Source organism: Spermophilus citellus, assembly GCF_964194105.1.
Source record: "Spermophilus citellus genome assembly, chromosome: 1".
Lineage (NCBI taxonomy): Eukaryota > Metazoa > Chordata > Mammalia > Rodentia > Sciuridae > Spermophilus > Spermophilus citellus.
In genome coordinates this window covers 142,012,038-142,023,638 of record NC_138182.1, presented here as the reverse complement: position 1 = coordinate 142,023,638, position 11,601 = coordinate 142,012,038, and the positions used below count along the sequence as shown (strand labels likewise).

Below are 11,601 nucleotides of genomic sequence, written 5' to 3'. Positions count from 1 at the left end.
TATCTTGGAATCATTCATCATGTGTACAAAAATGAATATTTAATATATAAATATGACCACAAGTGATAAATCACCCAATGGCTCATCTCCTGGGGACTGTTAAGTAAATGGTGTCCATCTGTTCTCTGTGATTCTAGGCAGCAGTGAGAGACAATGAAGTAGAGCCAGCTGAACCAGCCTGGAGAGCTCTCTAGGGCACCATCAAGGGAGGAAATAGCTAGGTAGATAAACACTGCCAATATTTTTTAAATTGTCTTAAAAATATAAACCAAAACATATCTCATGTATTTCTACATATTTACATAGTAAATCCATTCACAGGATCTAGAATGAGACCAAACAGAGAGCATCTCAGAGAGGAGACTCAAGTGTGGGTATGATACTCAGGATATGTTTGTATTGTTCACATTTTAATAAGTAAAAAGTAATTGAATTTATTTTGAAATTAAATTTAAATATCTTAAATTGTTTTTATTTACCTACTTTTCCTTTTTTTACTCGTTAAAAAAAATCTATGCAAAATGCATTATCTTTTCTACAAACTGCCATGGTGTTTAAAGGCACATTTTTTACATCTGATCTTCTACCCACCTATGTTTCTATTATTTTCAAACTACCCTACAGACCTGCCCACTTGAGTAAGCAAGTGGTGAGAACAGTAAGTTAATTTATAATTTTGAAGGATAAATGAATTGTAAGGAATTACTCTCAGATTAGAAAAATGGATTTTTATTTGGATTTTAGTGTGTTCTCACTATTTTGTGCATAAAGTTCACGCATTAACAATGTAATTGAAAAAGTCCAAACCAGTGATTTCCTTGGGTGATTTTGACACCCAGGATGTTTGGCAATATGTAGAAACACTTTTGGTTGTCAAGCTGGGGGAGCAGTTGCCACTACCATTTTCAGGGTAGAGACCAGGGATGCAGTTAAATATCCTGCAATGCACAGAACCATCCCACATTAAAATATATCTGACTCAAAAACAGTGTTGAAGTTACAAACTTCTAAATATACCACATGTGAGTAACATGTAATTAGTTAGGTTCCACTTACTGATTTTCTTCACTCCTCTAAGAGGATGGGGGGAGGCCTGGGCTCACACCTGAACAATGAACTGGTAGATCCTGACCAGGCTGACCAGCATGCTGATGTTGGCCAAAAGGGAGAAGATGGACAGGACCTAGAGGTTCCTGATGGACACCAGAAGCACCAGAGAGGGCAGAAAGGTGAGCATGTAGAGTCTGGAGTCTGTGGTGGGTGTCAGAATCACCATCTCATTGTCATGGCACTTGTTGTTGGTCCCAGTGGCTGCTTCTATCACCTAGAAGAGAGGAAGAAAGAAAAAGGAAAAGGCCTTCAATCATGAAGCTTGTGACTGTCCTGCTGGAAGAGGCTGCTGACCAAAGGCTCAGAATGTGAACCAGGACTTAGAGGCACCCGTGCTGGTGAACACTCCTTGAGGTCTTCATGGATATTGTTGTTAGCAACCCACCTGTCTGAGCTGGGTGTGGTCTATCCAAGACAGAAGAATGGAGAAGACATCTTGAGGTTTCTCTACACCCTAGGTCTTCAGATGAGAATCAAAGAAAAGAAATGTACATAAAGTGTTAAAACCTCAACTCTTTTGTTGACCAAAACTGGCTTGGAAGCAGTCCTAAACAGAAATTCCTCTCGTGTGTGATCATATTCTTTCTTCTCACCAGAACCCTCCCTGTTTAAAGTTATCAGCCAGAAACAGAATAATTACAGCAAAATCCTGGCTCAGTGAAAATCAGGAAGAATTCCTTTATGTGCCTGGAGATGGGAAGGTGTGGTGAGCCGCTTCGGCGGACTGTGGTCGCCATTACAAGATGGCGCTGGCCTCGTTGTGACAAACAACTCCTTATTTGGGAGAGTTGGCGCATGGTTCTTTAACACCCTATGAGAAAGCTCCACGTGGCAGCTTTGCATTGGGCCTTGGGATACTTTATTAAGGCTGGGAGGGGCTTCCGGGGGTAGTAGAAGAAAGTTCGAGGATCCGAATAAACGGCTGAAAGAAGATTCCTGGTGTTGCGTCTTCCTTGCGGGCAAGGGGGTCGCGACAAGTGGTGCCGAAACCCGGGAAAACCAGGACTCTCAGTCGTCAGGGGTGGTGCACCAGATCGTCCCGGTGAGTGGGACCCCATCGTCCCGGGGAGCGGGACCCCATCGTCCCGGAGAGCGGGACCCGCAACCAAAGCGGAATCAGCTCCTCTACAAAGAAAGAGAGAGCTTCATATTTTATTGCAGCTGCACTGTGTACTTTCATTGTTGTTTTCTGTGTGCTTTCATTTTTGTTTTCTGTGTCTGTTTTGTTGTTGTGTCATGGGTGTCACATCTTCAAGTCCACTTCTTCTGGCCCTAGACGGCCTGTTACGCTCCAATGGCCTGAAAGTGAAACATAGCACTTTACAGAGATTTTTACAGAAGGTGGATATTGCTGCACCGTGGTTTGCATATTCGGGCAGTCTTACTATACCTAGTTGGGATAAATTAGGCAAAGATATCGATTTTGCTTCTGAGCAGGGCATATTAGAGGGTGGGGTGATACCCCTTTGGAAAATAGTCCGTAGTTGTCTCACAGATGACAGATGTCATGACGCACTTACTAAAGGACAGGAAGTTCTAGAACAATTACATGAGGAGAGATCAGAGACGGCAGGAAGTGAGGTATCTCAGGGGGACAGGAGCGTGCGGAGCGTGAAACAGGGGAGGAGACGATTGTCTCAGGCAAAAGGTGAGGTATCTCGGGAGGATGGAAGTGTGCGGAGCGAGAAGCAGGGGAAGAAACGCTTGTATCCAGATCTCAGTGCGCTGCGCACGCCCCCATGTGAAAGTGGGTCAGAGGAAGAGGAGGATGAGGAGGAGGAGCTTGGGAGGCTGTCTCGCCAGCTAGGGAGTTTAGCTGTAGGAGAAGGAAACAAAGATAGACAGGGGCTCAAGAAATGTGATCCTCCGGATCCACCACCGTATGGTGGGGGTGTTTCGGGGAGAGGTTTCCATGCTCAAACATGGAAGGCTGTTAACGCTGAAATGGGTCTTGCTTATCCAGTTTTTCAGGATGAAAATAGGGGAAGATTTCAGGAGCCTTTAGATTTCAAAATTGTAAAGACCCTGGCGGAGTCTGTGCGCACTTATGGGGTGGATGCCGCCTTCACACTAACTCAGGTGGAGAGTCTGTCTAGATACTGTATGACTCCCTCTGATTGGGCTAGCCTTGTTCGGGCTTGTGTTTCTCCAGGTAAATATTTGGACTGGAGAGCATTTGTGCTAGAGGGCGCTATAGAGCAAGCCGCCCAAAACCATGCGGCAGGACATCCTCATTGGGATAAGGACATGCTTTTGGGGCAAGGTAGATTTGCTAATCAACAGACAGGATTCCCTCTTGAGGTATATGATCAAATTAATAACATTTGCATTCGGGCATGGAAGTCACTTCCAAACAGAGGAGAGGTATCTGGTAATTTGACCAAGATTATACAAGGCCCTACAGAACCCTTTTCAGACTTTGTAGCAAGGATGGTGGATGCCGCTGGAAAGATTTTTGGGGATCCTGATAGAGCCATGCCCCTTGTCAAGCAATTGGTTTTTGAGCAATGCACCAAGGAATGTAAAGCAGCAATCGCTCCTTATAAGAACAAAGGCATAGAAGCATGGATGAAGGTGTGTAGAGAGATTGGAGGACCTTTAACTAATGCAGGTCTTGCAGCTGCTGTCCTTCGGATTACAAAAGAGGGCGGTCCTGCCGCCGGAACATGCTTCCATTGTGGTCAACCCGGTCATTTTAGACGTGAATGTCCCAAAAAAGACACTTCCAACAAAGACAATTTTACTGGACCTCCTCACGGTGGCCCTTCCAATGGCCTTCGTCCACCGGGATTGTGTCCAAAATGCAAAAGGGGGAGGCATTGGGCAAGAGAGTGTAGATCAGTGAGGGACATCCATGGACAGCCTATTTCAGCTGGGCCAAAAAACGGCCGACGGGGCCCCCGACCCCAGGGCCCGCAAATATATGGGGCAGTGGAGAATGTCACACCCGAACACGAGACATGGCCATCTCTACGCCATCCCATGAAACGCGGAGAGCCACTACAGGTGCCGCGGGATTGGACCTCTGTTCCACCTCCAGACTCGTATTAACACCTAAGATGGGAGTCCAACTGGTGGAAACTGAGTTTACAGGGCCTCTACCACCTGGCACTGTAGGTTTGCTAATTGGACGTGCATCCTCTATTTTACAAGGTCTTCATGTTTTCCCCGGAGTCATAAGTCCTGATACTGTTGGGATAGTAAAGGTTATGGTGGAAGCTCCAAGGGGCATTGTGTCCATCTCCCCAGGGGATCGGATTGCTCAATTACTAATTTTGCCTAGTTTACATGATCAGTTCCCTGCAGACTTAAGGTCACGGACAGGGAATGAGATTGGTACCACCGGAGGGAATTGTGCTTATTTGTCACTAGATATGAGCAATCGCCCTACTTTGGAATTAAGTATAGAGGGTAAATCTATTGTGGGCTTGCTTGATACAGGGGCAGACCGTAGCATTATTGCACTTAAGGACTGGTCTAAGGGATGGCCAGTGCAGACTTCTGATCAGTCTCTGAGAGGACTTGGATATGCCCAAGCTCCTCAGATCAGCTGCAGGCATCTATTCTGGAAAGACCCGGAAGGACATAATGGTACTTTTCAGCCTTATGTGCTTGATTTACCTATCTCTTTATGGGGCCGTGACCTGATGAAAGACATGGGGTTCACTCTTAGTAATGACTATTCCCCAGTGTCCCAACAGATTATGCAAAATATGGGGTATAGGCCAGGTCTAGGACTAGGAAAACATTTACAGGGACGTAAGCATCCTGTACAAGGTCATCAAAAGCTTGACAGATTTGGTCTGGGTTTTTCCTAGGGGCCGCTGAGGCTCAAATATCCATAACATGGCTTACCGAGGAGCCTGTTTGGGTGCCTCAGTGGCCTCTTCCCTTGGTTAAATTGGCAGCAGCCCATGCTCTAGTTAAAGAGCAACTTGACTTGGGTCATATCCAACCCTCTACTTCTCCATGGAATACTCCCATATTTGTCATTAAGAAAAAATCAGGGAAGTGGCGCCTACTGCATGATCTACGAGCAGTTAATGCTCAAATGCAACTTATGGGGCCCATTCAAAGAGGGCTGCCTCTGCTCTCCTCTGTTCCTCAAGGCTGGCACATTATTGTTATTGACATTAAAGACTGTTTCTTTTCTATTCCTTTGCATCCTAAAGACTCGCAGCGTTTTGCCTTCACCCTTCCCTCGTGTAACCACGAGGAGCCAGATCAAAGGTACGAGTGGGTAGTGTTGCCGCAGGGAATGGCTAATAGTCCCACGATGTGTCAGATGTATGTGGGGAAGACACTCGCACCTCTCAGGCACAAGTATTCCTCCATCAAGATCATTCATTATATGGATGATGTATTATTGGCTGCTAAATCAGAGCAGACAGTTCATGAGGCCTATGAAGACCTAGTGAAGTTGTTAGCTCAATTTGGACTGCACATCGCACCTGAAAAGGTTCAAACAGGGGACTCTATTAAATATTTGGGAGCAACAATTGGGTGTGACAAATTACGACCACAAAAAATCACCATACGAACTCAGGATCTCCAAACTCTAAATGATTTTCAGAAACTGCTGGGAGATATTAATTGGATACGAGGATATTTACATATTTCTAATGTTATGCTACAGCCTTTGTACGCTACCCTTAGGGGTGATCCAGATCTTACCTCCCCTCGTAGCCTCACCAAAGAAGCTAGAGCGGCCCTTATGTCAGTAGAAGAAGCTATACAACATGCAACTTTATGCAGGCTCCAGAGTGATAAACCTTTCCAGCTATGTGTGCTTGCCACTATGCGGCAACCTACTGGAGTACTATGGCAAGAGGGACCTTTGCTATGGATACACCCACATGTATCCCCAGGAAAATCCTTAGAATATTATCCTGATGCTGTTGCAGCATTAGCACTTAAAGGGATTCAACAAAGCATTCAATTTTTCGGACAATCACCTTCTTCTCTTATTATACCCTATACTAAAGCTCAACTTAGTGTTTTGTGTGCTACTCTAGATAACTGGGCTATTTTATGTTGCTCGTTTCAAGGGGACATTGATAATCATTACCCTTCTCATCCGTTACTCCATTTTGTTAAAGAACATCCTATCATTTTCCCCAAAGTAACTTCATCCAGTCCGATTCCGGGGGCTGTTAACATTTTTACTGATGGTTCCAAGTCTGGAATGGGAGCTTATGTAATTAATGATTCTCCCCCTGTTCAGCATCAATTTGCTCCTGGAAATCCACAGTGGGTAGAACTGCAAATTGTTATTGAGGTTTTTAAGCAGTGTTCTTTTCCCTTTAATCTCATTTCGGATTCCATCTATGTAGTACAAGCACTAAAAATCTTGGAGGTTGTGGGAGCTATTAGTGATGCCCGTAATGTATCTGCTTACTTTAATCAGCTTCAACAGCTTATCTGTAGCCGCACTGCTCCTTTTTATCCACTGCACATCCGGGCTCATACCTCTCTCCCTGGTCCATTATCGCAGGGTAATGCCTGTGCAGACTTAGCCACTAGAGGTCAGTTGATCTGTTTGGCTTCCTCCTTAGAGGAGGCTAAATTGTTTCACCAAAATTTCCATGTTAACGCTTTAACACTGCGCAGGCGTTTTTCCATTTCGAGAGCAGATGCTCGGCAGATAGTATTACACTGTCCCCATTGTGTCACGTTTCTTCATCCCCCTACTTATGGAGTGAACCCACGGGGATTGAAACCATTGGTTGTCTGGCAAATGGATGTGACACACATACCTGACTTTGGTAACCTCAAGTATGTCCATGTTTCTGTTGACACGTTCTCCGGAATTATTCATGCTTCTGCTTTATCAGGAGAAAAGGCACGTAATGTCATTACTCATTGCCTGGAGGCCTGGGCGGCGTGGGGTGCGCCCACGTCCCTTAAGACTGATAATGGACCTGCTTATACTGGCAGACAATTTACGTCCTTTTGTTCTACTATGAGAGTACAACTTACTCATGGTTTGCCTTACAATCCTCAAGGGCAAGGCATTGTTGAACGTGCTCATCGCACCTTAAAGGAAACTTTACAAAAACAAAAAGGGGGAATAGGAGCTGAACATACTCCTAAAGAATGCCTGTCTTTAGCTCTCTTTACCATTAATTTTTTGAATTTGGATATTCATGGTCGCTCTGCGGCTGATAGACATGTGTCCCCTCAGCCCTCTGTGATTGGCTATGTTAAGTGGAAAGATGTTCTTACGGGCCAATGGAACGGCCCTGACCCCGTGCTGACATGGGCACGAGGATCTGTATGTGTTTTTCCTCAGGATCGCACGGAACCATTGTGGGTCCCTGAACGCCTGACAAGAAGAGTCTTGGCGCCAGCTACTCAGCAACAAGAATTACCACGGCAATCCCGCGATGAGGATCTTCATTCTGCTGAGTGCTCTGGCTCTGGTGCTGATGCCGATGACGCAGACGACACCAATGCAGTGGTGGGCAGTGGCACGGGCTTGGCCAATGCCGATGCCGGTTCATGGTAATTCTAGTGTCCTTCCCACTCTTTTTTCTACCTCATGTGAGATGTCTGCTCCCTGTGCCTCTCCTAGAGGGGACGTGGAAAGCATTTTCAATCAGTCTCAAGTTAATCTCACAGGAGTTTTTTGTTTTAGCCTTGGGAACACTCATTGTATCAGTCTTAAGACCAAGAATTTGACTAACTGGGAGGATCCATTGCGGTCCAGTCAGGTCTCAGGGAGCATTCTCAGTGCTGTATTGAGCCAAGTAGTCTCGGGGGAACAATCTGGCTCAGGAACCCCTGCAAGTAGCTCTGCTTTAAACATAACTACCTTGGCTATTATCTCTGAGGTACTAATCCCAGTGCCTCCTTCTTCTAATAATCTTTATAATGCCACTCATTTTAAGGCCTCTCCTTACTGTACCCCTAATCTCGGTTTCCCCCCAACATTCACGCCTTGTCAGGATCATTCTTGGGAGAAACGTCAAGTTGCTAAAGGTTTCTCCTTTTCCCCCTCTCTTAAGAGGCATGTTTACAACTTTAACAACAGTGCCAACTCCTCTACAGGAGCGGGTTGGTCCTGGTTTCAATGGCTGATTTCCAACAACAAGGGGGCTTCAGCTGATATTTCTGCATTGGCTCGATTGCTGGGGGCCAAAAGTTGGCTGGCTAATGTTTCTGGCACTGTTTACGAGAGTGAGCGAGGTAATAGACTCACATCTGTTTCGTTCAACTCTCTGTTAGATAATGCCACATTGCCCCCTGCAGCGGTTTGTGTTCAATCCCCGTTCTTACTCCTTTTGGCTAATGACACCTCGTCAGAGATGCTGGATTGTTCTAATGTTACCTGTCTCTTAGCTGAATGTTGGGATGGTTCCTCGACTGTGGCAGTGGTTATGAAAATTCCAACTTTTGTCCCAATCCCAGTCACTGCGGACCCTGACAAATTCCCCATTGTTGAGCTACTTAGAGTCCGCAGGGATTTTGGAATCACGGCTGCTATAGTGACAGCCGTGGCGGTATCTGCTGCTGCAGCGGTCGCGGCCGGAGTGGCCATGGCCAATCAAGTGCAGACTGCTGCCACTGTTAATCAAGTTGTTCAACAAACTTCCACCATACTTGAATCCCAAAATGCAATTAATAAACATATTTTGTCAGGGATTTTAGCTGCCAACCAAAGAATAGATTTACTCCAAGCTCAGGTAGAAGAATTGGCTGACCTAGTGCTTTTGGGCTGTGTTGACCAACGTGCACATTTATGTATAACCTCTGTCAGATTTAATGATTCCAGGAATGCTTCCCGTATCATTGGCGAATACTTGGCCGGAAATTGGTCCATGGCAGCGGAAGACCTGATCCAGTCTCAACTAACCCAGATAGCTGTCTTGAATAGTACCCATGTCGATCCCATAACTTTGGGTCAATTCACCGATTGGATATCTTCTGCCTTTTCCTTTTTTAAAGAGTGGGTGGGGGTAGGCATTTTTGGTGCAATGTTTTGTTTCGGTATGGTTCTCTGCTTGTGGTTTCTCTGTCGCCTCAAGGCCCGCAATGCTCATGATAAGGCTATGATCATACAAGCTCTTGCAGCTTTAGAAAATGGCAACTCACCTCAAGTTTGGCTTGCGCAAATTAAACAGTAAATCTTTGACATGGTCGTTGCACCCCAAGTTTTACGGACATTGCACTGGGAACGACATGTCTCTTCTTGCTATTCTCTTAGTGTTGGAAAGCCCTTGCACTCTGCCGGCTTTACTGCCATTGCACACAGATGGGTTTCCACACTAGTGCTTTTCTATCGCTTTAGGACCCGTGCCTTTCTTTTAGGGTGTTACCAACTTGTTTGTCGTTGTATTTCTAAATAGCCACAGTTCAGCCTCGGCTATCCCCCTTCGTCCACCATCGTCACGATACAGGATGCGAGGCAAGGCACTGCACTTGAGTGATCCTTGGAGTGGACCTCAAGGAGAGCATGTCCTATTGCATGCGGGTTAGACGCGTCCAAGCCCCGTCCCACGGGAAAAGCGTCGGCTGATATGGCCTCAGATCTGGGGAAGGCGCCTCCTTGGGGCTGAGCCATACTATGCAGCCCTTTCTGCACAGTGGGATAGGACCTCTACTCTCGCCTGTATTGTTTTTAGAAAACAATAGGGGGAACTGTGGTGAGCCGCTTCGGCGGACTGTGGTCGCCATTACAAGATGGCGCTGGCCTCGTTGTGACAAACAACTCCTTATTTGGGAGAGTTGGCGCATGGTTCTTTAACACCCTATGAGAAAGCTCCACGTGGCAGCTTTGCATTGGGCCTTGGGATACTTTATTAAGGCTGGGAGGGGCTTCCAGGGGTAGTAGAAGAAAGTTCGAGGATCCGAATAAACGGCTGAAAGAAGATTCCTGGTGTTGCGTCTTCCTTGCGGGCAAGGGGGTCGCGACAGGAAGGGGTAAGTACAAAGGTCATTAGAATAAAAAAGCAACCCCCCACCCCCAGAGAGACAAATGCTTTGTGCTTTTATCTAAATCATCACAGACCATTCCCAGCAGGTGACAAGAACAAGCACAATCTAGAGCTCTGGGAGGGGAGAGACACTCTCTGTGTGTTTTCTGAGATCCCCTTCCTGATTTCTCTAGGATGCTGTGTGAGGTCAGGGAATCACCAAGGCAGAGCACAGGCATCAGGACCCCTGCCTAGCCCCTTGTGCTCCTCTGTACCCATTTGCCAGCCTATTGCATTTCACACAGGGAGCCCTTGACATAAAAGGCCAGGAAGTGGACTCTTTCACAGCCTCTCCCTAAAACTGGGACCCAATAGCCAACCTAGAATTATATAAAGACACAGAAATAAATGTAACTGAACACAATGCTGGTGTAAGCACTGTTGTACATCAGCTGGTCACAACCTAAAGGGCCATCAAAAGGAAATTGATTACATTATCAACTTCTTAAATGGAACACTGTACTGCAGTGAGAAAGAATGTGAATTCCATATGTGCTGACAGAGGAAGAAACATCCAAGTGATTTAAGGGGGGGGGGAAGCAAGTTTCTAAATAGTATATACAATATGGTCCATTTGTACACACATAAAATTTTAAGGATGTATATATGTTTGTAGATATATAAAAAATTCTAAGAAGATATTCATGCAAATGTGTCCCGTATTTACTTTTGCTTTTCACTTTATGTCCTTCTCTCTAGTTTAAAAAACAATGCTTTTCCTACAAGGATACATTTTATTAGAAGGAAGTAGCATGTACAGAAAAGGTGGGAAGAAGAGAGCGAGGGAAGGAGGAAGGCAAAATGCCAAAAACAGGGATCACAAACAGCGGCAGCAAGAAAAACAGTCCCAGTTCCATAGGCTGAGCAGGTGGCAGGACCCCAGAGTGCTCATCACACACACACACACACACACACACACACACACACACACACAGCCTCTTGCCTACCCTTTTCCTCTGTTCCTACCACATGGTTTTTGTAGCTACATCTATTTATAAAACTCTTGAAAATTTACATTCTCTTCTCTAATAGTTTCTATACTGATTTGTCTTGTTTTTGTATATGCATGGATTCAGTGCATACCCCGGTCATTTGGCCATGTAAGAGCTGTTTAAATCATTTCTTAGTTGGCTGGATTTCACAGTCAAGCTATATTTTTGGATGCATTTTTAAATGAGACTCATGGGCACTGAATTGTTTTAGCTTTTCCAATTTTATGATTTTTGTATGTCCATTTTTGCTGAAGAATGAACACTGTTCTCCCTATTATTCCACCTGTTGCCCAATGTCAACCTCCGAATCCCTGAAAGCTATGAATATGTGACCTAGCATGGCAATAGAGACCTTGAGATAGAGACTCTGAAAATGAGATTCAGTTGATAATTTTGAATGAAAAGATTTTCCTAGATCATTTGGGTACAGCATAGGTCATCACAATGGCCTTCATGAGAGGCAGCTAAGAGGCTGATGGACAGAGTGTGATCATGAGTAGATGTTGGACCAATGCCTTTTGAAG

General features: G+C 45.4%; 1 pseudogene across 1 annotated transcript in view; it reads right to left on the bottom strand.

The window, feature by feature from the left end:
- Positions 1–1,183: 1,183 nt before the first annotated feature.
- The window catches only part of LOC308652372 (SNW domain-containing protein 1-like), a 32,894-nt pseudogene continuing 22,476 nt past the window's right edge, over positions 1,184–11,601 (bottom strand). Inside the window, exon 2 of the transcript in view lies at positions 1,184–1,324. The product of the transcript in view is annotated as an SNW domain-containing protein 1-like (transcript). The remainder of the gene's footprint in view (positions 1,325–11,601) is intronic.